General features: G+C 49.4%; 13 non-coding genes and 2 pseudogenes across 13 annotated transcripts; all 15 read left to right on the top strand.

Moving 5' to 3' along the window:
• Positions 1–454: 454 nt before the first annotated feature.
• Positions 455–563, top strand: LOC138278380 (5S ribosomal RNA; annotated as a pseudogene).
• A 1,675-nt stretch (positions 564–2,238) lies between these two features.
• Positions 2,239–2,357, top strand: LOC138278368 (5S ribosomal RNA). The gene has a single exon (XR_011200691.1). It is a non-coding gene; the product is annotated as a 5S ribosomal RNA (ribosomal RNA).
• Positions 2,358–4,032: 1,675 nt separating this feature from the next.
• LOC138278379 (5S ribosomal RNA) lies at positions 4,033–4,141 on the top strand (annotated as a pseudogene).
• A 1,675-nt stretch (positions 4,142–5,816) lies between these two features.
• Positions 5,817–5,934, top strand: LOC138278378 (5S ribosomal RNA). The gene has a single exon (XR_011200701.1). It is a non-coding gene; the product is annotated as a 5S ribosomal RNA (ribosomal RNA).
• A 1,675-nt stretch (positions 5,935–7,609) lies between these two features.
• Positions 7,610–7,728, top strand: LOC138278359 (5S ribosomal RNA). Its single transcript, XR_011200683.1, has one exon. It is a non-coding gene; the product is annotated as a 5S ribosomal RNA (ribosomal RNA).
• A 1,675-nt stretch (positions 7,729–9,403) lies between these two features.
• On the top strand, positions 9,404–9,522 carry LOC138278358 (5S ribosomal RNA). Its single transcript, XR_011200682.1, has one exon. It is a non-coding gene; the product is annotated as a 5S ribosomal RNA (ribosomal RNA).
• A 1,675-nt stretch (positions 9,523–11,197) lies between these two features.
• LOC138278366 (5S ribosomal RNA) lies at positions 11,198–11,316 on the top strand. The gene has a single exon (XR_011200690.1). It is a non-coding gene; the product is annotated as a 5S ribosomal RNA (ribosomal RNA).
• A 3,449-nt stretch (positions 11,317–14,765) lies between these two features.
• Positions 14,766–14,884, top strand: LOC138278357 (5S ribosomal RNA). The gene has a single exon (XR_011200681.1). It is a non-coding gene; the product is annotated as a 5S ribosomal RNA (ribosomal RNA).
• Positions 14,885–16,559: 1,675 nt separating this feature from the next.
• LOC138278377 (5S ribosomal RNA) lies at positions 16,560–16,678 on the top strand. The gene has a single exon (XR_011200700.1). It is a non-coding gene; the product is annotated as a 5S ribosomal RNA (ribosomal RNA).
• A 1,675-nt stretch (positions 16,679–18,353) lies between these two features.
• LOC138278356 (5S ribosomal RNA) lies at positions 18,354–18,472 on the top strand. The gene has a single exon (XR_011200680.1). It is a non-coding gene; the product is annotated as a 5S ribosomal RNA (ribosomal RNA).
• A 1,675-nt stretch (positions 18,473–20,147) lies between these two features.
• Positions 20,148–20,266, top strand: LOC138278375 (5S ribosomal RNA). The gene has a single exon (XR_011200698.1). It is a non-coding gene; the product is annotated as a 5S ribosomal RNA (ribosomal RNA).
• A 1,675-nt stretch (positions 20,267–21,941) lies between these two features.
• On the top strand, positions 21,942–22,060 carry LOC138278365 (5S ribosomal RNA). Its single transcript, XR_011200689.1, has one exon. It is a non-coding gene; the product is annotated as a 5S ribosomal RNA (ribosomal RNA).
• A 1,675-nt stretch (positions 22,061–23,735) lies between these two features.
• LOC138278355 (5S ribosomal RNA) lies at positions 23,736–23,854 on the top strand. The gene has a single exon (XR_011200679.1). It is a non-coding gene; the product is annotated as a 5S ribosomal RNA (ribosomal RNA).
• Positions 23,855–25,529: 1,675 nt separating this feature from the next.
• Positions 25,530–25,648, top strand: LOC138278354 (5S ribosomal RNA). Its single transcript, XR_011200678.1, has one exon. It is a non-coding gene; the product is annotated as a 5S ribosomal RNA (ribosomal RNA).
• Positions 25,649–27,323: 1,675 nt separating this feature from the next.
• On the top strand, positions 27,324–27,442 carry LOC138278374 (5S ribosomal RNA). The gene has a single exon (XR_011200697.1). It is a non-coding gene; the product is annotated as a 5S ribosomal RNA (ribosomal RNA).
• The last annotated feature ends 362 nt before the right edge of the window (positions 27,443–27,804 follow it).

The raw sequence follows: 27,804 nt of genomic DNA, 5'->3' as shown, positions 1-27,804 counted from the left end.
AAGGAGGTGTCGCCACCCAGTGGGATGAGGAAAAGAGAACTGCAGAGCAGCAACTATTGGTCCTTGGGAGGGGGGAATGAAGGCTGCTGTTGAGAAGCAGCGTCTCCCCTGGTGACTCCTCGGTGTCATGCCCTAAGGAGGGGTCCAAGGAGGCGCAGCACATGCTGTGTGAGGTGAGGGTTGTCCATTGCAATTGAGAGTGTGACAGGCGCCGTCTGCTGGTCGTGCTAGGTTTGGTGGGGGCTGCTGCAGCCTGTGAAGACGAGAGAAGCGGGAGTAGCGCCGAGCATGGTAAATGGAGGAGTACAAAATGTTGTTCCGTGTGGGTTGGGGCATTGTGCCTGGGGCAGTGTGGGAGTTCCCAGTGGGAGGGTGTTCCGCTGCAATTAAGAGCAGTAGGCTCCAGGCGGGTGGGCCGGGTGAGCAGAAGAGAGCTGAAAGTGCAGCTTTTCCTGCCTACGGCCATACCACCCTGAATGCGCCCGATCTCGGAAGCTAAGCAGGGTCGGGCCTGGTTAGTACTTGGATGGGAGACCGCCTGGGAATACCAGGTGCTGTAGGCATTTTGCCTCTCGCACACACTAGGTGGCGCACGTCTAACCTCCATTACACAGCTTCCTCGCTAATTTCATTTTACACTTTTTATTTACTACACTCTTTTTTTACTCTCTTAAAAAAAGAAAGGAAAAAGAACAGCATTAACACGAAAATACACACTTTCCCAAGGAAAACGTACAATTATTATGCACTTTACACTCGGCCCAAAGTCAAGACAGCATTTGCTCCACGACGGACCAAGGCTCCCCAAGCTAAGGCTTTGCTTTCTTGCGGTAAGCATATGTGTCAGGTCTTCAGATCAGATCTCACTTCTTGGCATCTCATTTCCTGGCAGGTCATGGGTTGTGATGCCACTTCCTGTTTTTCCAGGTGCGATTTCACACGGCCTGATGTCATGTGCCGTGATGTCATGTGCCGTGATGTCACTTGCATAGTGTCTAACTTGGTTAGTCCCCCGACTTATTTTCTTTAAGACTTGTACCATGAATAATCCTTAGCCCCCAAGAAATAGTGCTCGAGCCTACAGTTGGCAACCAAATGCAAAAAATCAGCACAGCGTGTGGGAAATCTGATAAAAGGACGATGATCTATTAGGTGTGGAAGAATGAAGTGAGTTGCAGACGCAAGTGTAATAGAGTCCAAAAGCAGAGCATTCCAGAAACAGGGAATAAAAAGAGGAAAGGTGCGTACAATTTGAGCTGTTTTAAAAGCATTCGGCAGCATTTTCCGGCATTTCCTGGCGCTGTAACAGGTGTCATTAACTCAACGATCCATTTATCGACCACAGAAAGAATGGGTGAGCAGGGCCTGTGCAGAATAAACCCTCTTCAACATAGGAAAACATCCCAGCAGAGAGCACGTGATCCACTGTTGCGTCCTTAGCATTAAACAACACACCTCTGACCCTTTCACTTTCACTGGGATTGTGAGAAGGGGCGTTATTTTGCATCTTGTTTCAGAAAGGAGTCCATGATGACAGATCCGATTTTTCCGACAACTCCTACGTACTTTCAGTGGGACCCTGGTTTGCCAAAAGGAAAGGAAAGACTGGCCACCCTCTGCCTGCAAGGCATGGCGAATGTGTTGCAGATGGCAGAGTCTGAGTGACAGAGCCTCTCCAGTAAGTGAAAAAAGTGCAAGAAGAGGTAAGTGATTGGCGTGCCTTCCCGTTTCTTTCTGGAGTTGTTAAGGTAGTGTAGAAGAGCTATTTCTCCTGGCCAGAGTGAATGGAGGTGTCGCCACCCAGTGGGATGAGGAAAAGAGAACTGCAGAGCAGCAACTATTGGTCCTTGGGAGGGGGGAATGAAGGCTGCTGTTGAGAAGCAGCGTCTCCCCTGGTGACTCCTCGGTGTCATGCCCTAAGGAGGGGTCCAAGGAGGCGCAGCACATGCTGTGTGAGGTGAGGGTTGTCCATTGCAATTGAGAGTGTGACAGGCGCCGTCTGCTGGTCGTGCTAGGTTTGGTGGGGGCTGCTGCAGCCTGTGAAGACGAGAGAAGCGGGAGTAGCGCCGAGCATGGTAAATGGAGGAGTACAAAATGTTGTTCCGTGTGGGTTGGGGCATTGTGCCTGGGGCAGTGTGGGAGTTCCCAGTGGGAGGGTGTTCCGCTGCAATTAAGAGCAGTAGGCTCCAGGCGGGTGGGCCGGGTGAGCAGAAGAGAGCTGAAAGTGCAGCTTTTCCTGCCTATGGCCATACCACCCTGAATGCGCCCGATCTCGTCCGATCTCGGAAGCTAAGCAGGGTCGGGCCTGGTTAGTACTTGGATGGGAGACCGCCTGGGAATACCAGGTGCTGTAGGCATTTTGCCTCTCGCACACACTAGGTGGCGCACGTCTAACCTCCATTACACAGCTTCCTCGCTAATTTCATTTTACACTTTTTATTTACTACACTCTTTTTTTACTCTCTTAAAAAAAGAAAGGAAAAAGAACAGCATTAACACGAAAATACACACTTTCCCAAGGAAAACGTACAATTATTATGCACTTTACACTCGGCCCAAAGTCAAGACAGCATTTGCTCCACGACGGACCAAGGCTCCCCTAGCTAAGGCTTTGCTTTCTTGCGGTAAGCATATGTGTCAGGTCTTCAGATCAGATCTCACTTCTTGGCATCTCATTTCCTGGCAGGTCATGGGTTGTGATGCCACTTCCTGTTTTTCCAGGTGCGATTTCACACGGCCTGATGTCATGTGCCGTGATGTCATGTGCCGTGATGTCACTTGCATAGTGTCTAACTTGGTTAGTCCCCCGACTTATTTTCTTTAAGACTTGTACCATGAATAATCCTTAGCCCCCAAGAAATAGTGCTCGAGCCTACAGTTGGCAACCAAATGCAAAAAATCAGCACAGCGTGTGGGAAATCTGATAAAAGGACGATGATCTATTAGGTGTGGAAGAATGAAGTGAGTTGCAGACGCAAGTGTAATAGAGTCCAAAAGCAGAGCATTCCAGAAACAGGGAATAAAAAGAGGAAAGGTGCGTACAATTTGAGCTGTTTTAAAAGCATTCGGCAGCATTTTCCGGCATTTCCTGGCGCTGTAACAGGTGTCATTAACTCAACGATCCATTTATCGACCACAGAAAGAATGGGTGAGCAGGGCCTGTGCAGAATAAACCCTCTTCAACATAGGAAAACATCCCAGCAGAGAGCACGTGATCCACTGTTGCGTCCTTAGCATTAAACAACACACCTCTGACCCTTTCACTTTCACTGGGATTGTGAGAAGGGGCGTTATTTTGCATCTTGTTTCAGAAAGGAGTCCATGATGACAGATCCGATTTTTCCGACAACTCCTACGTACTTTCAGTGGGACCCTGGTTTGCCAAAAGGAAAGGAAAGACTGGCCACCCTCTGCCTGCAAGGCATGGCGAATGTGTTGCAGATGGCAGAGTCTGAGTGACAGAGCCTCTCCAGTAAGTGAAAAAAGTGCAAGAAGAGGTAAGTGATTGGCGTGCCTTCCCGTTTCTTTCTGGAGTTGTTAAGGTAGTGTAGAAGAGCTATTTCTCCTGGCCAGAGTGAATGGAGGTGTCGCCACCCAGTGGGATGAGGAAAAGAGAACTGCAGAGCAGCAACTATTGGTCCTTGGGAGGGGGGAATGAAGGCTGCTGTTGAGAAGCAGCGTCTCCCCTGGTGACTCCTCGGTGTCATGCCCTAAGGAGGGGTCCAAGGAGGCGCAGCACATGCTGTGTGAGGTGAGGGTTGTCCATTGCAATTGAGAGTGTGACAGGCGCCGTCTGCTGGTCGTGCTAGGTTTGGTGGGGGCTGCAGCAGCCTGTGAAGACGAGAGAAGCGGGAGTAGCGCCGAGCATGGTAAATGGAGGAGTACAAAATGTTGTTCCGTGTGGGTTGGGGCATTGTGCCTGGGGCAGTGTGGGAGTTCCCAGTGGGAGGGTGTTCCGCTGCAATTAAGAGCAGTAGGCTCCAGGCGGGTGGGCCGGGTGAGCAGAAGAGAGCTGAAAGTGCAGCTTTTCCTGCCTACGGCCATACCACCCTGAATGCACCCGATCTCGGAAGCTAAGCAGGGTCGGGCCTGGTTAGTACTTGGATGGGAGACCGCCTGGGAATACCAGGTGCTGTAGGCATTTTGCCTCTCGCACACACTAGGTGGCGCACGTCTAACCTCCATTACACAGCTTCCTCGCTAATTTCATTTTACACTTTTTATTTACTACACTCTTTTTTTACTCTCTTAAAAAAAGAAAGGAAAACGAACAGCATTAACACGAAAATACACACTTTCCCAAGGAAAACGTACACTTTTTATGCACTTTACACTCGGCCCAAAGTCAAGACAGCATTTGCTCCACGACGGACCAAGGCTCCCCAAGCTAAGGCTTTGCTTTCTTGCGGTAAGCATATGTGTCAGGTCTTCAGATCAGATCTCACTTCTTGGCATCTCATTTCCTGGCAGGTCATGGGTTGTGATGCCACTTCCTGTTTTTCCAGGTGCGATTTCACACGGCCTGATGTCATGTGCCGTGATGTCATGTGCCGTGATGTCACTTGCATAGTGTCTAACTTGGTTAGTCCCCCGACTTATTTTCTTTAAGACTTGTACCATGAATAATCCTTAGCCCCCAAGAAATAGTGCTCGAGCCTACAGTTGGCAACCAAATGCAAAAAATCAGCACAGCGTGTGGGAAATCTGATAAAAGGACGATGATCTATTAGGTGTGGAAGAATGAAGTGAGTTGCAGACGCAAGTGTAATAGAGTCCAAAAGCAGAGCATTCCAGAAACAGGGAATAAAAAGAGGAAAGGTGCGTACAATTTGAGCTGTTTTAAAAGCATTCGGCAGCATTTTCCGGCATTTCCTGGCGCTGTAACAGGTGTCATTAACTCAACGATCCATTTATCGACCACAGAAAGAATGGGTGAGCAGGGCCTGTGCAGAATAAACCCTCTTCAACATAGGAAAACATCCCAGCAGAGAGCACGTGATCCACTGTTGCGTCCTTAGCATTAAACAACACACCTCTGACCCTTTCACTTTCACTGGGATTGTGAGAAGGGGCGTTATTTTGCATCTTGTTTCAGAAAGGAGTCCATGATGACAGATCCGATTTTTCCGACAACTCCTACGTACTTTCAGTGGGACCCTGGTTTGCCAAAAGGAAAGGAAAGACTGGCCACCCTCTGCCTGCAAGGCATGGCGAATGTGTTGCAGATGGCAGAGTCTGAGTGACAGAGCCTCTCCAGTAAGTGAAAAAAGTGCAAGAAGAGGTAAGTGATTGGCGTGCCTTCCCGTTTCTTTCTGGAGTTGTTAAGGTAGTGTAGAAGAGCTATTTCTCCTGGCCAGAGTGAATGGAGGTGTCGCCACCCAGTGGGATGAGGAAAAGAGAACTGCAGAGCAGCAACTATTGGTCCTTGGGAGGGGGGAATGAAGGCTGCTGTTGAGAAGCAGCGTCTCCCCTGGTGACTCCTCGGTGTCATGCCCTAAGGAGGGGTCCAAGGAGGCGCAGCACATGCTGTGTGAGGTGAGGGTTGTCCATTGCAATTGAGAGTGTGACAGGCGCCGTCTGCTGGTCGTGCTAGGTTTGGTGGGGGCTGCTGCAGCCTGTGAAGACGAGAGAAGCGGGAGTAGCGCCGAGCATGGTAAATGGAGGAGTACAAAATGTTGTTCCGTGTGGGTTGGGGCATTGTGCCTGGGGCAGTGTGGGAGTTCCCAGTGGGAGGGTGTTCCGCTGCAATTAAGAGCAGTAGGCTCCAGGCGGGTGGGCCGGGTGAGCAGAAGAGAGCTGAAAGTGCAGCTTTTCCTGCCTACGGCCATACCACCCTGAATGCGCCCGATCTCGTCCGATCTCGAAGCTAAGCAGGGTCGGGCCTGGTTAGTACTTGGATGGGAGACCGCCTGGGAATACCAGGTGCTGTAGGCATTTTGCCTCTCGCACACACTAGGTGGCGCACGTCTAACCTCCATTACACAGCTTCCTCGCTAATTTCATTTTACACTTTTTATTTACTACACTCTTTTTTTACTCTCTTAAAAAAAGAAAGGAAAAAGAACAGCATTAACACGAAAATACACACTTTCCCAAGGAAAACGTACAATTATTATGCACTTTACACTCGGCCCAAAGTCAAGACAGCATTTGCTCCACGACGGACCAAGGCTCCCCAAGCTAAGGCTTTGCTTTCTTGCGGTAAGCATATGTGTCAGGTCTTCAGATCAGATCTCACTTCTTGGCATCTCATTTCCTGGCAGGTCATGGGTTGTGATGCCACTTCCTGTTTTTCCAGGTGCGATTTCACACGGCCTGATGTCATGTGCCGTGATGTCATGTGCCGTGATGTCACTTGCATAGTGTCTAACTTGGTTAGTCCCCCGACTTATTTTCTTTAAGACTTGTACCATGAATAATCCTTAGCCCCCAAGAAATAGTGCTCGAGCCTACAGTTGGCAACCAAATGCAAAAAATCAGCACAGCGTGTGGGAAATCTGATAAAAGGACGATGATCTATTAGGTGTGGAAGAATGAAGTGAGTTGCAGACGCAAGTGTAATAGAGTCCAAAAGCAGAGCATTCCAGAAACAGGGAATAAAAAGAGGAAAGGTGCGTACAATTTGAGCTGTTTTAAAAGCATTCGGCAGCATTTTCCGGCATTTCCTGGCGCTGTAACAGGTGTCATTAACTCAACGATCCATTTATCGACCACAGAAAGAATGGGTGAGCAGGGCCTGTGCAGAATAAACCCTCTTCAACATAGGAAAACATCCCAGCAGAGAGCACGTGATCCACTGTTGCGTCCTTAGCATTAAACAACACACCTCTGACCCTTTCACTTTCACTGGGATTGTGAGAAGGGGCGTTATTTTGCATCTTGTTTCAGAAAGGAGTCCATGATGACAGATCCGATTTTTCCGACAACTCCTACGTACTTTCAGTGGGACCCTGGTTTGCCAAAAGGAAAGGAAAGACTGGCCACCCTCTGCCTGCAAGGCATGGCGAATGTGTTGCAGATGGCAGAGTCTGAGTGACAGAGCCTCTCCAGTAAGTGAAAAAAGTGCAAGAAGAGGTAAGTGATTGGCGTGCCTTCCCGTTTCTTTCTGGAGTTGTTAAGGTAGTGTAGAAGAGCTATTTCTCCTGGCCAGAGTGAATGGAGGTGTCGCCACCCAGTGGGATGAGGAAAAGAGAACTGCAGAGCAGCAACTATTGGTCCTTGGGAGGGGGGAATGAAGGCTGCTGTTGAGAAGCAGCGTCTCCCCTGGTGACTCCTCGGTGTCATGCCCTAAGGAGGGGTCCAAGGAGGCGCAGCACATGCTGTGTGAGGTGAGGGTTGTCCATTGCAATTGAGAGTGTGACAGGCGCCGTCTGCTGGTCGTGCTAGGTTTGGTGGGGGCTGCTGCAGCCTGTGAAGACGAGAGAAGCGGGAGTAGCGCCGAGCATGGTAAATGGAGGAGTACAAAATGTTGTTCCGTGTGGGTTGGGGCATTGTGCCTGGGGCAGTGTGGGAGTTCCCAGTGGGAGGGTGTTCCGCTGCAATTAAGAGCAGTAGGCTCCAGGCGGGTGGGCCGGGTGAGCAGAAGAGAGCTGAAAGTGCAGCTTTTCCTGCCTACGGCCATACCACCCTGAATGCGCCCGATCTCGTCCGATCTCGGAAGCTAAGCAGGGTCGGGCCTGGTTAGTACTTGGATGGGAGACCGCCTGGGAATACCAGGTGCTGTAGGCATTTTGCCTCTCGCACACACTAGGTGGCGCACGTCTAACCTCCATTACACAGCTTCCTCGCTAATTTCATTTTACACTTTTTATTTACTACACTCTTTTTTTACTCTCTTAAAAAAAGAAAGGAAAAAGAACAGCATTAACACGAAAATACACACTTTCCCAAGGAAAACGTACAATTATTATGCACTTTACACTCGGCCCAAAGTCAAGACAGCATTTGCTCCACGACGGACCAAGGCTCCCCAAGCTAAGGCTTTGCTTTCTTGCGGTAAGCATATGTGTCAGGTCTTCAGATCAGATCTCACTTCTTGGCATCTCATTTCCTGGCAGGTCATGGGTTGTGATGCCACTTCCTGTTTTTCCAGGTGCGATTTCACACGGCCTGATGTCATGTGCCGTGATGTCATGTGCCGTGATGTCACTTGCATAGTGTCTAACTTGGTTAGTCCCCCGACTTATTTTCTTTAAGACTTGTACCATGAATAATCCTTAGCCCCCAAGAAATAGTGCTCGAGCCTACAGTTGGCAACCAAATGCAAAAAATCAGCACAGCGTGTGGGAAATCTGATAAAAGGACGATGATCTATTAGGTGTGGAAGAATGAAGTGAGTTGCAGACGCAAGTGTAATAGAGTCCAAAAGCAGAGCATTCCAGAAACAGGGAATAAAAAGAGGAAAGGTGCGTACAATTTGAGCTGTTTTAAAAGCATTCGGCAGCATTTTCCGGCATTTCCTGGCGCTGTAACAGGTGTCATTAACTCAACGATCCATTTATCGACCACAGAAAGAATGGGTGAGCAGGGCCTGTGCAGAATAAACCCTCTTCAACATAGGAAAACATCCCAGCAGAGAGCACGTGATCCACTGTTGCGTCCTTAGCATTAAACAACACACCTCTGACCCTTTCACTTTCACTGGGATTGTGAGAAGGGGCGTTATTTTGCATCTTGTTTCAGAAAGGAGTCCATGATGACAGATCCGATTTTTCCGACAACTCCTACGTACTTTCAGTGGGACCCTGGTTTGCCAAAAGGAAAGGAAAGACTGGCCACCCTCTGCCTGCAAGGCATGGCGAATGTGTTGCAGATGGCAGAGTCTGAGTGACAGAGCCTCTCCAGTAAGTGAAAAAAGTGCAAGAAGAGGTAAGTGATTGGCGTGCCTTCCCGTTTCTTTCTGGAGTTGTTAAGGTAGTGTAGAAGAGCTATTTCTCCTGGCCAGAGTGAATGGAGGTGTCGCCACCCAGTGGGATGAGGAAAAGAGAACTGCAGAGCAGCAACTATTGGTCCTTGGGAGGGGGGAATGAAGGCTGCTGTTGAGAAGCAGCGTCTCCCCTGGTGACTCCTCGGTGTCATGCCCTAAGGAGGGGTCCAAGGAGGCGCAGCACATGCTGTGTGAGGTGAGGGTTGTCCATTGCAATTGAGAGTGTGACAGGCGCCGTCTGCTGGTCGTGCTAGGTTTGGTGGGGGCTGCTGCAGCCTGTGAAGACGAGAGAAGCGGGAGTAGCGCCGAGCATGGTAAATGGAGGAGTACAAAATGTTGTTCCGTGTGGGTTGGGGCATTGTGCCTGGGGCAGTGTGGGAGTTCCCAGTGGGAGGGTGTTCCGCTGCAATTAAGAGCAGTAGGCTCCAGGCGGGTGGGCCGGGTGAGCAGAAGAGAGCTGAAAGTGCAGCTTTTCCTGCCTACGGCCATACCACCCTGAATGCGCCCGATCTCGTCCGATCTCGGAAGCTAAGCAGGGTCGGGCCTGGTTAGTACTTGGATGGGAGACCGCCTGGGAATACCAGGTGCTGTAGGCATTTTGCCTCTCGCACACACTAGGTGGCGCACGTCTAACCTCCATTACACAGCTTCCTCGCTAATTTCATTTTACACTTTTTATTTACTACACTCTTTTTTTACTCTCTTAAAAAAAGAAAGGAAAAAGAACAGCATTAACACGAAAATACACACTTTCCCAAGGAAAACGTACAATTATTATGCACTTTACACTCGGCCCAAAGTCAAGACAGCATTTGCTCCACGACGGACCAAGGCTCCCCAAGCTAAGGCTTTGCTTTCTTGCGGTAAGCATATGTGTCAGGTCTTCAGATCAGATCTCACTTCTTGGCATCTCATTTCCTGGCAGGTCATGGGTTGTGATGCCACTTCCTGTTTTTCCAGGTGCGATTTCACACGGCCTGATGTCATGTGCCGTGATGTCATGTGCCGTGATGTCACTTGCATAGTGTCTAACTTGGTTAGTCCCCCGACTTATTTTCTTTAAGACTTGTACCATGAATAATCCTTAGCCCCCAAGAAATAGTGCTCGAGCCTACAGTTGGCAACCAAATGCAAAAAATCAGCACAGCGTGTGGGAAATCTGATAAAAGGACGATGATCTATTAGGTGTGGAAGAATGAAGTGAGTTGCAGACGCAAGTGTAATAGAGTCCAAAAGCAGAGCATTCCAGAAACAGGGAATAAAAAGAGGAAAGGTGCGTACAATTTGAGCTGTTTTAAAAGCATTCGGCAGCATTTTCCGGCATTTCCTGGCGCTGTAACAGGTGTCATTAACTCAACGATCCATTTATCGACCACAGAAAGAATGGGTGAGCAGGGCCTGTGCAGAATAAACCCTCTTCAACATAGGAAAACATCCCAGCAGAGAGCACGTGATCCACTGTTGCGTCCTTAGCATTAAACAACACACCTCTGACCCTTTCACTTTCACTGGGATTGTGAGAAGGGGCGTTATTTTGCATCTTGTTTCAGAAAGGAGTCCATGATGACAGATCCGATTTTTCCGACAACTCCTACGTACTTTCAGTGGGACCCTGGTTTGCCAAAAGGAAAGGAAAGACTGGCCACCCTCTGCCTGCAAGGCATGGCGAATGTGTTGCAGATGGCAGAGTCTGAGTGACAGAGCCTCTCCAGTAAGTGAAAAAAGTGCAAGAAGAGGTAAGTGATTGGCGTGCCTTCCCGTTTCTTTCTGGAGTTGTTAAGGTAGTGTAGAAGAGCTATTTCTCCTGGCCAGAGTGAATGGAGGTGTCGCCACCCAGTGGGATGAGGAAAAGAGAACTGCAGAGCAGCAACTATTGGTCCTTGGGAGGGGGGAATGAAGGCTGCTGTTGAGAAGCAGCGTCTCCCCTGGTGACTCCTCGGTGTCATGCCCTAAGGAGGGGTCCAAGGAGGCGCAGCACATGCTGTGTGAGGTGAGGGTTGTCCATTGCAATTGAGAGTGTGACAGGCGCCGTCTGCTGGTCGTGCTAGGTTTGGTGGGGGCTGCTGCAGCCTGTGAAGACGAGAGAAGCGGGAGTAGCGCCGAGCATGGTAAATGGAGGAGTACAAAATGTTGTTCCGTGTGGGTTGGGGCATTGTGCCTGGGGCAGTGTGGGAGTTCCCAGTGGGAGGGTGTTCCGCTGCAATTAAGAGCAGTAGGCTCCAGGCGGGTGGGCCGGGTGAGCAGAAGAGAGCTGAAAGTGCAGCTTTTCCTGCCTATGGCCATACCACCCTGAATGCGCCCGATCTCGTCCGATCTCGGAAGCTAAGCAGGGTCGGGCCTGGTTAGTACTTGGATGGGAGACCGCCTGGGAATACCAGGTGCTGTAGGCATTTTGCCTCTCGCACACACTAGGTGGCGCACGTCTAACCTCCATTACACAGCTTCCTCGCTAATTTCATTTTACACTTTTTATTTACTACACTCTTTTTTTACTCTCTTAAAAAAAGAAAGGAAAAAGAACAGCATTAACACGAAAATACACACTTTCCCAAGGAAAACGTACAATTATTATGCACTTTACACTCGGCCCAAAGTCAAGACAGCATTTGCTCCACGACGGACCAAGGCTCCCCAAGCTAAGGCTTTGCTTTCTTGCGGTAAGCATATGTGTCAGGTCTTCAGATCAGATCTCACTTCTTGGCATCTCATTTCCTGGCAGGTCATGGGTTGTGATGCCACTTCCTGTTTTTCCAGGTGCGATTTCACACGGCCTGATGTCATGTGCCGTGATGTCATGTGCCGTGATGTCACTTGCATAGTGTCTAACTTGGTTAGTCCCCCGACTTATTTTCTTTAAGACTTGTACCATGAATAATCCTTAGCCCCCAAGAAATAGTGCTCGAGCCTACAGTTGGCAACCAAATGCAAAAAATCAGCACAGCGTGTGGGAAATCTGATAAAAGGACGATGATCTATTAGGTGTGGAAGAATGAAGTGAGTTGCAGACGCAAGTGTAATAGAGTCCAAAAGCAGAGCATTCCAGAAACAGGGAATAAAAAGAGGAAAGGTGCGTACAATTTGAGCTGTTTTAAAAGCATTCGGCAGCATTTTCCGGCATTTCCTGGCGCTGTAACAGGTGTCATTAACTCAACGATCCATTTATCGACCACAGAAAGAATGGGTGAGCAGGGCCTGTGCAGAATAAACCCTCTTCAACATAGGAAAACATCCCAGCAGAGAGCACGTGATCCACTGTTGCGTCCTTAGCATTAAACAACACACCTCTGACCCTTTCACTTTCACTGGGATTGTGAGAAGGGGCGTTATTTTGCATCTTGTTTCAGAAAGGAGTCCATGATGACAGATCCGATTTTTCCGACAACTCCTACGTACTTTCAGTGGGACCCTGGTTTGCCAAAAGGAAAGGAAAGACTGGCCACCCTCTGCCTGCAAGGCATGGCGAATGTGTTGCAGATGGCAGAGTCTGAGTGACAGAGCCTCTCCAGTAAGTGAAAAAAGTGCAAGAAGAGGTAAGTGATTGGCGTGCCTTCCCGTTTCTTTCTGGAGTTGTTAAGGTAGTGTAGAAGAGCTATTTCTCCTGGCCAGAGTGAATGGAGGTGTCGCCACCCAGTGGGATGAGGAAAAGAGAACTGCAGAGCAGCAACTATTGGTCCTTGGGAGGGGGGAATGAAGGCTGCTGTTGAGAAGCAGCGTCTCCCCTGGTGACTCCTCGGTGTCATGCCCTAAGGAGGGGTCCAAGGAGGCGCAGCACATGCTGTGTGAGGTGAGGGTTGTCCATTGCAATTGAGAGTGTGACAGGCGCCGTCTGCTGGTCGTGCTAGGTTTGGTGGGGGCTGCTGCAGCCTGTGAAGACGAGAGAAGCGGGAGTAGCGCCGAGCATGGTAAATGGAGGAGTACAAAATGTTGTTCCGTGTGGGTTGGGGCATTGTGCCTGGGGCAGTGTGGGAGTTCCCAGTGGGAGGGTGTTCCGCTGCAATTAAGAGCAGTAGGCTCCAGGCGGGTGGGCCGGGTGAGCAGAAGAGAGCTGAAAGTGCAGCTTTTCCTGCCTACGGCCATACCACCCTGAATGCGCCCGATCTCGTCCGATCTCGGAAGTTAGTACTTGGATGGGAGACCGCCTGGGAATACCAGGTGCTGTAGGCATTTTGCCTCTCGCACACACTAGGTGGCGCACGTCTAACCTCCATTACACAGCTTCCTCGCTAATTTCATTTTACACTTTTTATTTACTACACTCTTTTTTTACTCTCTTAAAAAAAGAAAGGAAAAAGAACAGCATTAACACGAAAATACACACTTTCCCAAGGAAAACGTACAATTATTATGCACTTTACACTCGGCCCAAAGTCAAGACAGCATTTGCTCCACGACGGACCAAGGCTCCCCAAGCTAAGGCTTTGCTTTCTTGCGGTAAGCATATGTGTCAGGTCTTCAGATCAGATCTCACTTCTTGGCATCTCATTTCCTGGCAGGTCATGGGTTGTGATGCCACTTCCTGTTTTTCCAGGTGCGATTTCACACGGCCTGATGTCATGTGCCGTGATGTCATGTGCCGTGATGTCACTTGCATAGTGTCTAACTTGGTTAGTCCCCCGACTTATTTTCTTTAAGACTTGTACCATGAATAATCCTTAGCCCCCAAGAAATAGTGCTCGAGCCTACAGTTGGCAACCAAATGCAAAAAATCAGCACAGCGTGTGGGAAATCTGATAAAAGGACGATGATCTATTAGGTGTGGAAGAATGAAGTGAGTTGCAGACGCAAGTGTAATAGAGTCCAAAAGCAGAGCATTCCAGAAACAGGGAATAAAAAGAGGAAAGGTGCGTACAATTTGAGCTGTTTTAAAAGCATTCGGCAGCATTTTCCGGCATTTCCTGGCGCTGTAACAGGTGTCATTAACTCAACGATCCATTTATCGACCACAGAAAGAATGGGTGAGCAGGGCCTGTGCAGAATAAACCCTCTTCAACATAGGAAAACATCCCAGCAGAGAGCACGTGATCCACTGTTGCGTCCTTAGCATTAAACAACACACCTCTGACCCTTTCACTTTCACTGGGATTGTGAGAAGGGGCGTTATTTTGCATCTTGTTTCAGAAAGGAGTCCATGATGACAGATCCGATTTTTCCGACAACTCCTACGTACTTTCAGTGGGACCCTGGTTTGCCAAAAGGAAAGGAAAGACTGGCCACCCTCTGCCTGCAAGGCATGGCGAATGTGTTGCAGATGGCAGAGTCTGAGTGACAGAGCCTCTCCAGTAAGTGAAAAAAGTGCAAGAAGAGGTAAGTGATTGGCGTGCCTTCCCGTTTCTTTCTGGAGTTGTTAAGGTAGTGTAGAAGAGCTATTTCTCCTGGCCAGAGTGAATGGAGGTGTCGCCACCCAGTGGGATGAGGAAAAGAGAACTGCAGAGCAGCAACTATTGGTCCTTGGGAGGGGGGAATGAAGGCTGCTGTTGAGAAGCAGCGTCTCCCCTGGTGACTCCTCGGTGTCATGCCCTAAGGAGGGGTCCAAGGAGGCGCAGCACATGCTGTGTGAGGTGAGGGTTGTCCATTGCAATTGAGAGTGTGACAGGCGCCGTCTGCTGGTCGTGCTAGGTTTGGTGGGGGCTGCTGCAGCCTGTGAAGACGAGAGAAGCGGGAGTAGCGCCGAGCATGGTAAATGGAGGAGTACAAAATGTTGTTCCGTGTGGGTTGGGGCATTGTGCCTGGGGCAGTGTGGGAGTTCCCAGTGGGAGGGTGTTCCGCTGCAATTAAGAGCAGTAGGCTCCAGGCGGGTGGGCCGGGTGAGCAGAAGAGAGCTGAAAGTGCAGCTTTTCCTGCCTACGGCCATACCACCCTGAATGCGCCCGATCTCGTCCGATCTCGGAAGCTAAGCAGGGTCGGGCCTGGTTAGTACTTGGATGGGAGACCGCCTGGGAATACCAGGTGCTGTAGGCATTTTGCCTCTCGCACACACTAGGTGGCGCACGTCTAACCTCCATTACACAGCTTCCTCGCTAATTTCATTTTACACTTTTTATTTACTACACTCTTTTTTTACTCTCTTAAAAAAAGAAAGGAAAAAGAACAGCATTAACACGAAAATACACACTTTCCCAAGGAAAACGTACAATTATTATGCACTTTACACTCGGCCCAAAGTCAAGACAGCATTTGCTCCACGACGGACCAAGGCTCCCCAAGCTAAGGCTTTGCTTTCTTGCGGTAAGCATATGTGTCAGGTCTTCAGATCAGATCTCACTTCTTGGCATCTCATTTCCTGGCAGGTCATGGGTTGTGATGCCACTTCCTGTTTTTCCAGGTGCGATTTCACACGGCCTGATGTCATGTGCCGTGATGTCATGTGCCGTGATGTCACTTGCATAGTGTCTAACTTGGTTAGTCCCCCGACTTATTTTCTTTAAGACTTGTACCATGAATAATCCTTAGCCCCCAAGAAATAGTGCTCGAGCCTACAGTTGGCAACCAAATGCAAAAAATCAGCACAGCGTGTGGGAAATCTGATAAAAGGACGATGATCTATTAGGTGTGGAAGAATGAAGTGAGTTGCAGACGCAAGTGTAATAGAGTCCAAAAGCAGAGCATTCCAGAAACAGGGAATAAAAAGAGGAAAGGTGCGTACAATTTGAGCTGTTTTAAAAGCATTCGGCAGCATTTTCCGGCATTTCCTGGCGCTGTAACAGGTGTCATTAACTCAACGATCCATTTATCGACCACAGAAAGAATGGGTGAGCAGGGCCTGTGCAGAATAAACCCTCTTCAACATAGGAAAACATCCCAGCAGAGAGCACGTGATCCACTGTTGCGTCCTTAGCATTAAACAACACACCTCTGACCCTTTCACTTTCACTGGGATTGTGAGAAGGGGCGTTATTTTGCATCTTGTTTCAGAAAGGAGTCCATGATGACAGATCCGATTTTTCCGACAACTCCTACGTACTTTCAGTGGGACCCTGGTTTGCCAAAAGGAAAGGAAAGACTGGCCACCCTCTGCCTGCAAGGCATGGCGAATGTGTTGCAGATGGCAGAGTCTGAGTGACAGAGCCTCTCCAGTAAGTGAAAAAAGTGCAAGAAGAGGTAAGTGATTGGCGTGCCTTCCCGTTTCTTTCTGGAGTTGTTAAGGTAGTGTAGAAGAGCTATTTCTCCTGGCCAGAGTGAATGGAGGTGTCGCCACCCAGTGGGATGAGGAAAAGAGAACTGCATAGCAGCAACTATTGGTCCTTGGGAGGGGGGAATGAAGGCTGCTGTTGAGAAGCAGCGTCTCCCCTGGTGACTCCTCGGTGTCATGCCCTAAGGAGGGGTCCAAGGAGGCGCAGCACATGCTGTGTGAGGTGAGGGTTGTCCATTGCAATTGAGAGTGTGACAGGCGCCGTCTGCTGGTCGTGCTAGGTTTGGTGGGGGCTGCAGCAGCCTGTGAAGACGAGAGAAGCGGGAGTAGCGCCGAGCATGGTAAATGGAGGAGTACAAAATGTTGTTCCGTGTGGGTTGGGGCATTGTGCCTGGGGCAGTGTGGGAGTTCCCAGTGGGAGGGTGTTCCGCTGCAATTAAGAGCAGTAGGCTCCAGGCGGGTGGGCCGGGTGAGCAGAAGAGAGCTGAAAGTGCAGCTTTTCCTGCCTACGGCCATACCACCCTGAATGCGCCCGATCTGGTCCGATCTCGGAAGCTAAGCAGGGTCGGGCCTGGTTAGTACTTGGATGGGAGACCGCCTGGGAATACCAGGTGCTGTAGGCATTTTGCCTCTCGCACACACTAGGTGGCGCACGTCTAACCTCCATTACACAGCTTCCTCGCTAATTTCATTTTACACTTTTTATTTACTACACTCTTTTTTTACTCTCTTAAAAAAAGAAAGGAAAAAGAACAGCATTAACACGAAAATACACACTTTCCCAAGGAAAACGTACAATTATTATGCACTTTACACTCGGCCCAAAGTCAAGACAGCATTTGCTCCACGACGGACCAAGGCTCCCCAAGCTAAGGCTTTGCTTTCTTGCGGTAAGCATATGTGTCAGGTCTTCAGATCAGATCTCACTTCTTGGCATCTCATTTCCTGGCAGGTCATGGGTTGTGATGCCACTTCCTGTTTTTCCAGGTGCGATTTCACACGGCCTGATGTCATGTGCCGTGATGTCATGTGCCGTGATGTCACTTGCATAGTGTCTAACTTGGTTAGTCCCCCGACTTATTTTCTTTAAGACTTGTACCATGAATAATCCTTAGCCCCCAAGAAATAGTGCTCGAGCCTACAGTTGGCAACCAAATGCAAAAAATCAGCACAGCGTGTGGGAAATCTGATAAAAGGACGATGATCTATTAGGTGTGGAAGAATGAAGTGAGTTGCAGACGCAAGTGTAATAGAGTCCAAAAGCAGAGCATTCCAGAAACAGGGAATAAAAAGAGGAAAGGTGCGTACAATTTGAGCTGTTTTAAAAGCATTCGGCAGCATTTTCCGGCATTTCCTGGCGCTGTAACAGGTGTCATTAACTCAACGATCCATTTATCGACCACAGAAAGAATGGGTGAGCAGGGCCTGTGCAGAATAAACCCTCTTCAACATAGGAAAACATCCCAGCAGAGAGCACGTGATCCACTGTTGCGTCCTTAGCATTAAACAACACACCTCTGACCCTTTCACTTTCACTGGGATTGTGAGAAGGGGCGTTATTTTGCATCTTGTTTCAGAAAGGAGTCCATGATGACAGATCCGATTTTTCCGACAACTCCTACGTACTTTCAGTGGGACCCTGGTTTGCCAAAAGGAAAGGAAAGACTGGCCACCCTCTGCCTGCAAGGCATGGCGAATGTGTTGCAGATGGCAGAGTCTGAGTGACAGAGCCTCTCCAGTAAGTGAAAAAAGTGCAAGAAGAGGTAAGTGATTGGCGTGCCTTCCCGTTTCTTTCTGGAGTTGTTAAGGTAGTGTAGAAGAGCTATTTCTCCTGGCCAGAGTGAATGGAGGTGTCGCCACCCAGTGGGATGAGGAAAAGAGAACTGCAGAGCAGCAACTATTGGTCCTTGGGAGGGGGGAATGAAGGCTGCTGTTGAGAAGCAGCGTCTCCCCTGGTGACTCCTCGGTGTCATGCCCTAAGGAGGGGTCCAAGGAGGCGCAGCACATGCTGTGTGAGGTGAGGGTTGTCCATTGCAATTGAGAGTGTGACAGGCGCCGTCTGCTGGTCGTGCTAGGTTTGGTGGGGGCTGCAGCAGCCTGTGAAGACGAGAGAAGCGGGAGTAGCGCCGAGCATGGTAAATGGAGGAGTACAAAATGTTGTTCCGTGTGGGTTGGGGCATTGTGCCTGGGGCAGTGTGGGAGTTCCCAGTGGGAGGGTGTTCCGCTGCAATTAAGAGCAGTAGGCTCCAGGCGGGTGGGCCGGGTGAGCAGAAGAGAGCTGAAAGTGCAGCTTTTCCTGCCTACGGCCATACCACCCTGAATGCGCCCGATCTCGTCCGATCTCGGAAGCTAAGCAGGGTCGGGCCTGGTTAGTACTTGGATGGGAGACCGCCTGGGAATACCAGGTGCTGTAGGCATTTTGCCTCTCGCACACACTAGGTGGCGCACGTCTAACCTCCATTACACAGCTTCCTCGCTAATTTCATTTTACACTTTTTATTTACTACACTCTTTTTTTACTCTCTTAAAAAAAGAAAGGAAAAAGAACAGCATTAACACGAAAATACACACTTTCCCAAGGAAAACGTACAATTATTATGCACTTTACACTCGGCCCAAAGTCAAGACAGCATTTGCTCCACGACGGACCAAGGCTCCCCAAGCTAAGGCTTTGCTTTCTTGCGGTAAGCATATGTGTCAGGTCTTCAGATCAGATCTCACTTCTTGGCATCTCATTTCCTGGCAGGTCATGGGTTGTGATGCCACTTCCTGTTTTTCCAGGTGCGATTTCACACGGCCTGATGTCATGTGCCGTGATGTCATGTGCCGTGATGTCACTTGCATAGTGTCTAACTTGGTTAGTCCCCCGACTTATTTTCTTTAAGACTTGTACCATGAATAATCCTTAGCCCCCAAGAAATAGTGCTCGAGCCTACAGTTGGCAACCAAATGCAAAAAATCAGCACAGCGTGTGGGAAATCTGATAAAAGGACGATGATCTATTAGGTGTGGAAGAATGAAGTGAGTTGCAGACGCAAGTGTAATAGAGTCCAAAAGCAGAGCATTCCAGAAACAGGGAATAAAAAGAGGAAAGGTGCGTACAATTTGAGCTGTTTTAAAAGCATTCGGCAGCATTTTCCGGCATTTCCTGGCGCTGTAACAGGTGTCATTAACTCAACGATCCATTTATCGACCACAGAAAGAATGGGTGAGCAGGGCCTGTGCAGAATAAACCCTCTTCAACATAGGAAAACATCCCAGCAGAGAGCACGTGATCCACTGTTGCGTCCTTAGCATTAAACAACACACCTCTGACCCTTTCACTTTCACTGGGATTGTGAGAAGGGGCGTTATTTTGCATCTTGTTTCAGAAAGGAGTCCATGATGACAGATCCGATTTTTCCGACAACTCCTACGTACTTTCAGTGGGACCCTGGTTTGCCAAAAGGAAAGGAAAGACTGGCCACCCTCTGCCTGCAAGGCATGGCGAATGTGTTGCAGATGGCAGAGTCTGAGTGACAGAGCCTCTCCAGTAAGTGAAAAAAGTGCAAGAAGAGGTAAGTGATTGGCGTGCCTTCCCGTTTCTTTCTGGAGTTGTTAAGGTAGTGTAGAAGAGCTATTTCTCCTGGCCAGAGTGAATGGAGGTGTCGCCACCCAGTGGGATGAGGAAAAGAGAACTGCATAGCAGCAACTATTGGTCCTTGGGAGGGGGGAATGAAGGCTGCTGTTGAGAAGCAGCGTCTCCCCTGGTGACTCCTCGGTGTCATGCCCTAAGGAGGGGTCCAAGGAGGCGCAGCACATGCTGTGTGAGGTGAGGGTTGTCCATTGCAATTGAGAGTGTGACAGGCGCCGTCTGCTGGTCGTGCTAGGTTTGGTGGGGGCTGCAGCAGCCTGTGAAGACGAGAGAAGCGGGAGTAGCGCCGAGCATGGTAAATGGAGGAGTACAAAATGTTGTTCCGTGTGGGTTGGGGCATTGTGCCTGGGGCAGTGTGGGAGTTCCCAGTGGGAGGGTGTTCCGCTGCAATTAAGAGCAGTAGGCTCCAGGCGGGTGGGCCGGGTGAGCAGAAGAGAGCTGAAAGTGCAGCTTTTCCTGCCTACGGCCATACCACCCTGAATGCGCCCGATCTGGTCCGATCTCGGAAGCTAAGCAGGGTCGGGCCTGGTTAGTACTTGGATGGGAGACCGCCTGGGAATACCAGGTGCTGTAGGCATTTTGCCTCTCGCACACACTAGGTGGCGCACGTCTAACCTCCATTACACAGCTTCCTCGCTAATTTCATTTTACACTTTTTATTTACTACACTCTTTTTTTACTCTCTTAAAAAAAGAAAGGAAAAAGAACAGCATTAACACGAAAATACACACTTTCCCAAGGAAAACGTACAATTATTATGCACTTTACACTCGGCCCAAAGTCAAGACAGCATTTGCTCCACGACGGACCAAGGCTCCCCAAGCTAAGGCTTTGCTTTCTTGCGGTAAGCATATGTGTCAGGTCTTCAGATCAGATCTCACTTCTTGGCATCTCATTTCCTGGCAGGTCATGGGTTGTGATGCCACTTCCTGTTTTTCCAGGTGCGATTTCACACGGCCTGATGTCATGTGCCGTGATGTCATGTGCCGTGATGTCACTTGCATAGTGTCTAACTTGGTTAGTCCCCCGACTTATTTTCTTTAAGACTTGTACCATGAATAATCCTTAGCCCCCAAGAAATAGTGCTCGAGCCTACAGTTGGCAACCAAATGCAAAAAATCAGCACAGCGTGTGGGAAATCTGATAAAAGGACGATGATCTATTAGGTGTGGAAGAATGAAGTGAGTTGCAGACGCAAGTGTAATAGAGTCCAAAAGCAGAGCATTCCAGAAACAGGGAATAAAAAGAGGAAAGGTGCGTACAATTTGAGCTGTTTTAAAAGCATTCGGCAGCATTTTCCGGCATTTCCTGGCGCTGTAACAGGTGTCATTAACTCAACGATCCATTTATCGACCACAGAAAGAATGGGTGAGCAGGGCCTGTGCAGAATAAACCCTCTTCAACATAGGAAAACATCCCAGCAGAGAGCACGTGATCCACTGTTGCGTCCTTAGCATTAAACAACACACCTCTGACCCTTTCACTTTCACTGGGATTGTGAGAAGGGGCGTTATTTTGCATCTTGTTTCAGAAAGGAGTCCATGATGACAGATCCGATTTTTCCGACAACTCCTACGTACTTTCAGTGGGACCCTGGTTTGCCAAAAGGAAAGGAAAGACTGGCCACCCTCTGCCTGCAAGGCATGGCGAATGTGTTGCAGATGGCAGAGTCTGAGTGACAGAGCCTCTCCAGTAAGTGAAAAAAGTGCAAGAAGAGGTAAGTGATTGGCGTGCCTTCCCGTTTCTTTCTGGAGTTGTTAAGGTAGTGTAGAAGAGCTATTTCTCCTGGCCAGAGTGAATGGAGGTGTCGCCACCCAGTGGGATGAGGAAAAGAGAACTGCAGAGCAGCAACTATTGGTCCTTGGGAGGGGGGAATGAAGGCTGCTGTTGAGAAGCAGCGTCTCCCCTGGTGACTCCTCGGTGTCATGCCCTAAGGAGGGGTCCAAGGAGGCGCAGCACATGCTGTGTGAGGTGAGGGTTGTCCATTGCAATTGAGAGTGTGACAGGCGCCGTCTGCTGGTCGTGCTAGGTTTGGTGGGGGCTGCTGCAGCCTGTGAAGACGAGAGAAGCGGGAGTAGCGCCGAGCATGGTAAATGGAGGAGTACAAAATGTTGTTCCGTGTGGGTTGGGGCATTGTGCCTGGGGCAGTGTGGGAGTTCCCAGTGGGAGGGTGTTCCGCTGCAATTAAGAGCAGTAGGCTCCAGGCGGGTGGGCCGGGTGAGCAGAAGAGAGCTGAAAGTGCAGCTTTTCCTGCCTATGGCCATACCACCCTGAATGCGCCCGATCTCGTCCGATCTCGGAAGCTAAGCAGGGTCGGGCCTGGTTAGTACTTGGATGGGAGACCGCCTGGGAATACCAGGTGCTGTAGGCATTTTGCCTCTCGCACACACTAGGTGGCGCACGTCTAACCTCCATTACACAGCTTCCTCGCTAATTTCATTTTACACTTTTTATTTACTACACTCTTTTTTTACTCTCTTAAAAAAAGAAAGGAAAAAGAACAGCATTAACACGAAAATACACACTTTCCCAAGGAAAACGTACAATTATTATGCACTTTACACTCGGCCCAAAGTCAAGACAGCATTTGCTCCACGACGGACCAAGGCTCCCCAAGCTAAGGCTTTGCTTTCTTGCGGTAAGCATATGTGTCAGGTCTTCAGATCAGATCTCACTTCTTGGCATCTCATTTCCTGGCAGGTCATGGGTTGTGATGCCACTTCCTGTTTTTCCAGGTGCGATTTCACACGGCCTGATGTCATGTGCCGTGATGTCATGTGCCGTGATGTCACTTGCATAGTGTCTAACTTGGTTAGTCCCCCGACTTATTTTCTTTAAGACTTGTACCATGAATAATCCTTAGCCCCCAAGAAATAGTGCTCGAGCCTACAGTTGGCAACCAAATGCAAAAAATCAGCACAGCGTGTGGGAAATCTGATAAAAGGACGATGATCTATTAGGTGTGGAAGAATGAAGTGAGTTGCAGACGCAAGTGTAATAGAGTCCAAAAGCAGAGCATTCCAGAAACAGGGAATAAAAAGAGGAAAGGTGCGTACAATTTGAGCTGTTTTAAAAGCATTCGGCAGCATTTTCCGGCATTTCCTGGCGCTGTAACAGGTGTCATTAACTCAACGATCCATTTATCGACCACAGAAAGAATGGGTGAGCAGGGCCTGTGCAGAATAAACCCTCTTCAACATAGGAAAACATCCCAGCAGAGAGCACGTGATCCACTGTTGCGTCCTTAGCATTAAACAACACACCTCTGACCCTTTCACTTTCACTGGGATTGTGAGAAGGGGCGTTATTTTGCATCTTGTTTCAGAAAGGAGTCCATGATGACAGATCCGATTTTTCCGACAACTCCTACGTACTTTCAGTGGGACCCTGGTTTGCCAAAAGGAAAGGAAAGACTGGCCACCCTCTGCCTGCAAGGCATGGCGAATGTGTTGCAGATGGCAGAGTCTGAGTGACAGAGCCTCTCCAGTAAGTGAAAAAAGTGCAAGAAGAGGTAAGTGATTGGCGTGCCTTCCCGTTTCTTTCTGGAGTTGTTAAGGTAGTGTAGAAGAGCTATTTCTCCTGGCCAGAGTGAATGGAGGTGTCGCCACCCAGTGGGATGAGGAAAAGAGAACTGCAGAGCAGCAACTATTGGTCCTTGGGAGGGGGGAATGAAGGCTGCTGTTGAGAAGCAGCGTCTCCCCTGGTGACTCCTCGGTGTCATGCCCTAAGGAGGGGTCCAAGGAGGCGCAGCACATGCTGTGTGAGGTGAGGGTTGTCCATTGCAATTGAGAGTGTGACAGGCGCCGTCTGCTGGTCGTGCTAGGTTTGGTGGGGGCTGCTGCAGCCTGTGAAGACGAGAGAAGCGGGAGTAGCGCCGAGCATGGTAAATGGAGGAGTACAAAATGTTGTTCCGTGTGGGTTGGGGCATTGTGCCTGGGGCAGTGTGGGAGTTCCCAGTGGGAGGGTGTTCCGCTGCAATTAAGAGCAGTAGGCTCCAGGCGGGTGGGCCGGGTGAGCAGAAGAGAGCTGAAAGTGCAGCTTTTCCTGCCTACGGCCATACCACCCTGAATGCGCCCGATCTCGTCCGATCTCGGAAGCTAAGCAGGGTCGGGCCTGGTTAGTACTTGGATGGGAGACCGCCTGGGAATACCAGGTGCTGTAGGCATTTTGCCTCTCGCACACACTAGGTGGCGCACGTCTAACCTCCATTACACAGCTTCCTCGCTAATTTCATTTTACACTTTTTATTTACTACACTCTTTTTTTACTCTCTTAAAAAAAGAAAGGAAAAAGAACAGCATTAACACGAAAATACACACTTTCCCAAGGAAAACGTACAATTATTATGCACTTTACACTCGGCCCAAAGTCAAGACAGCATTTGCTCCACGACGGACCAAGGCTCCCCAAGCTAAGGCTTTGCTTTCTTGCGGTAAGCATATGTGTCAGGTCTTCAGATCAGATCTCACTTCTTGGCATCTCATTTCCTGGCAGGTCATGGGTTGTGATGCCACTTCCTGTTTTTCCAGGTGCGATTTCACACGGCCTGATGTCATGTGCCGTGATGTCATGTGCCGTGATGTCACTTGCATAGTGTCTAACTTGGTTAGTCCCCCGACTTATTTTCTTTAAGACTTGTACCATGAATAATCCTTAGCCCCCAAGAAATAGTGCTCGAGCCTACAGTTGGCAACCAAATGCAAAAAATCAGCACAGCGTGTGGGAAATCTGATAAAAGGACGATGATCTATTAGGTGTGGAAGAATGAAGTGAGTTGCAGACGCAAGTGTAATAGAGTCCAAAAGCAGAGCATTCCAGAAACAGGGAATAAAAAGAGGAAAGGTGCGTACAATTTGAGCTGTTTTAAAAGCATTCGGCAGCATTTTCCGGCATTTCCTGGCGCTGTAACAGGTGTCATTAACTCAACGATCCATTTATCGACCACAGAAAGAATGGGTGAGCAGGGCCTGTGCAGAATAAACCCTCTTCAACATAGGAAAACATCCCAGCAGAGAGCACGTGATCCACTGTTGCGTCCTTAGCATTAAACAACACACCTCTGACCCTTTCACTTTCACTGGGATTGTGAGAAGGGGCGTTATTTTGCATCTTGTTTCAGAAAGGAGTCCATGATGACAGATCCGATTTTTCCGACAACTCCTACGTACTTTCAGTGGGACCCTGGTTTGCCAAAAGGAAAGGAAAGACTGGCCACCCTCTGCCTGCAAGGCATGGCGAATGTGTTGCAGATGGCAGAGTCTGAGTGACAGAGCCTCTCCAGTAAGTGAAAAAAGTGCAAGAAGAGGTAAGTGATTGGCGTGCCTTCCCGTTTCTTTCTGGAGTTGTTAAGGTAGTGTAGAAGAGCTATTTCTCCTGGCCAGAGTGAATGGAGGTGTCGCCACCCAGTGGGATGAGGAAAAGAGAACTGCAGAGCAGCAACTATTGGTCCTTGGGAGGGGGGAATGAAGGCTGCTGTTGAGAAGCAGCGTCTCCCCTGGTGACTCCTCGGTGTCATGCCCTAAGGAGGGGTCCAAGGAGGCGCAGCACATGCTGTGTGAGGTGAGGGTTGTCCATTGCAATTGAGAGTGTGACAGGCGCCGTCTGCTGGTCGTGCTAGGTTTGGTGGGGGCTGCTGCAGCCTGTGAAGACGAGAGAAGCGGGAGTAGCGCCGAGCATGGTAAATGGAGGAGTACAAAATGTTGTTCCGTGTGGGTTGGGGCATTGTGCCTGGGGCAGTGTGGGAGTTCCCAGTGGGAGGGTGTTCCGCTGCAATTAAGAGCAGTAGGCTCCAGGCGGGTGGGCCGGGTGAGCAGAAGAGAGCTGAAAGTGCAGCTTTTCCTGCCTACGGCCATACCACCCTGAATGCGCCCGATCTCGTCCGATCTCGGAAGCTAAGCAGGGTCGGGCCTGGTTAGTACTTGGATGGGAGACCGCCTGGGAATACCAGGTGCTGTAGGCATTTTGCCTCTCGCACACACTAGGTGGCGCACGTCTAACCTCCATTACACAGCTTCCTCGCTAATTTCATTTTACACTTTTTATTTACTACACTCTTTTTTTACTCTCTTAAAAAAAGAAAGGAAAAAGAACAGCATTAACACGAAAATACACACTTTCCCAAGGAAAACGTACAATTATTATGCACTTTACACTCGGCCCAAAGTCAAGACAGCATTTGCTCCACGACGGACCAAGGCTCCCCAAGCTAAGGCTTTGCTTTCTTGCGGTAAGCATATGTGTCAGGTCTTCAGATCAGATCTCACTTCTTGGCATCTCATTTCCTGGCAGGTCATGGGTTGTGATGCCACTTCCTGTTTTTCCAGGTGCGATTTCACACGGCCTGATGTCATGTGCCGTGATGTCATGTGCCGTGATGTCACTTGCATAGTGTCTAACTTGGTTAGTCCCCCGACTTATTTTCTTTAAGACTTGTACCATGAATAATCCTTAGCCCCCAAGAAATAGTGCTCGAGCCTACAGTTGGCAACCAAATGCAAAAAATCAGCACAGCGTGTGGGAAATCTGATAAAAGGACGATGATCTATTAGGTGTGGAAGAATGAAGTGAGTTGCAGACGCAAGTGTAATAGAGTCCAAAAGCAGAGCATTCCAGAAACAGGGAATAAAAAGAGGAAAGGTGCGTACAATTTGAGCTGTTTTAAAAGCATTCGGCAGCATTTTCCGGCATTTCCTGGCGCTGTAACAGGTGTCATTAACTCAACGATCCATTTATCGACCACAGAAAGAATGGGTGAGCAGGGCCTGTGCAGAATAAACCCTCTTCAACATAGGAAAACATCCCAGCAGAGAGCACGTGATCCACTGTTGCGTCCTTAGCATTAAACAACACACCTCTGACCCTTTCACTTTCACTGGGATTGTGAGAAGGGGCGTTATTTTGCATCTTGTTTCAGAAAGGAGTCCATGATGACAGATCCGATTTTTCCGACAACTCCTACGTACTTTCAGTGGGACCCTGGTTTGCCAAAAGGAAAGGAAAGACTGGCCACCCTCTGCCTGCAAGGCATGGCGAATGTGTTGCAGATGGCAGAGTCTGAGTGACAGAGCCTCTCCAGTAAGTGAAAAAAGTGCAAGAAGAGGTAAGTGATTGGCGTGCCTTCCCGTTTCTTTCTGGAGTTGTTAAGGTAGTGTAGAAGAGCTATTTCTCCTGGCCAGAGTGAATGGAGGTGTCGCCACCCAGTGGGATGAGGAAAAGAGAACTGCATAGCAGCAACTATTGGTCCTTGGGAGGGGGGAATGAAGGCTGCTGTTGAGAAGCAGCGTCTCCCCTGGTGACTCCTCGGTGTCATGCCCTAAGGAGGGGTCCAAGGAGGCGCAGCACATGCTGTGTGAGGTGAGGGTTGTCCATTGCAATTGAGAGTGTGACAGGCGCCGTCTGCTGGTCGTGCTAGGTTTGGTGGGGGCTGCAGCAGCCTGTGAAGACGAGAGAAGCGGGAGTAGCGCCGAGCATGGTAAATGGAGGAGTACAAAATGTTGTTCCGTGTGGGTTGGGGCATTGTGCCTGGGGCAGTGTGGGAGTTCCCAGTGGGAGGGTGTTCCGCTGCAATTAAGAGCAGTAGGCTCCAGGCGGGTGGGCCGGGTGAGCAGAAGAGAGCTGAAAGTGCAGCTTTTCCTGCCTACGGCCATACCACCCTGAATGCGCCCGATCTGGTCCGATCTCGGAAGCTAAGCAGGGTCGGGCCTGGTTAGTACTTGGATGGGAGACCGCCTGGGAATACCAGGTGCTGTAGGCATTTTGCCTCTCGCACACACTAGGTGGCGCACGTCTAACCTCCATTACACAGCTTCCTCGCTAATTTCATTTTACACTTTTTATTTACTACACTCTTTTTTTACTCTCTTAAAAAAAGAAAGGAAAAAGAACAGCATTAACACGAAAATACACACTTTCCCAAGGAAAACGTACAATTATTATGCACTTTACACTCGGCCCAAAGTCAAGACAGCATTTGCTCCACGACGGACCAAGGCTCCCCAAGCTAAGGCTTTGCTTTCTTGCGGTAAGCATATGTGTCAGGTCTTCAGATCAGATCTCACTTCTTGGCATCTCATTTCCTGGCAGGTCATGGGTTGTGATGCCACTTCCTGTTTTTCC

The sequence above is a fragment of the Pleurodeles waltl genome, unplaced genomic scaffold, assembly GCF_031143425.1.
Source record: "Pleurodeles waltl isolate 20211129_DDA unplaced genomic scaffold, aPleWal1.hap1.20221129 scaffold_466, whole genome shotgun sequence".
Classification (NCBI taxonomy): domain Eukaryota; kingdom Metazoa; phylum Chordata; class Amphibia; order Caudata; family Salamandridae; genus Pleurodeles; species Pleurodeles waltl.
Note: the sequence above shows the minus strand (reverse complement) of the source record. Positions and strands in the feature narration are given on the sequence as shown.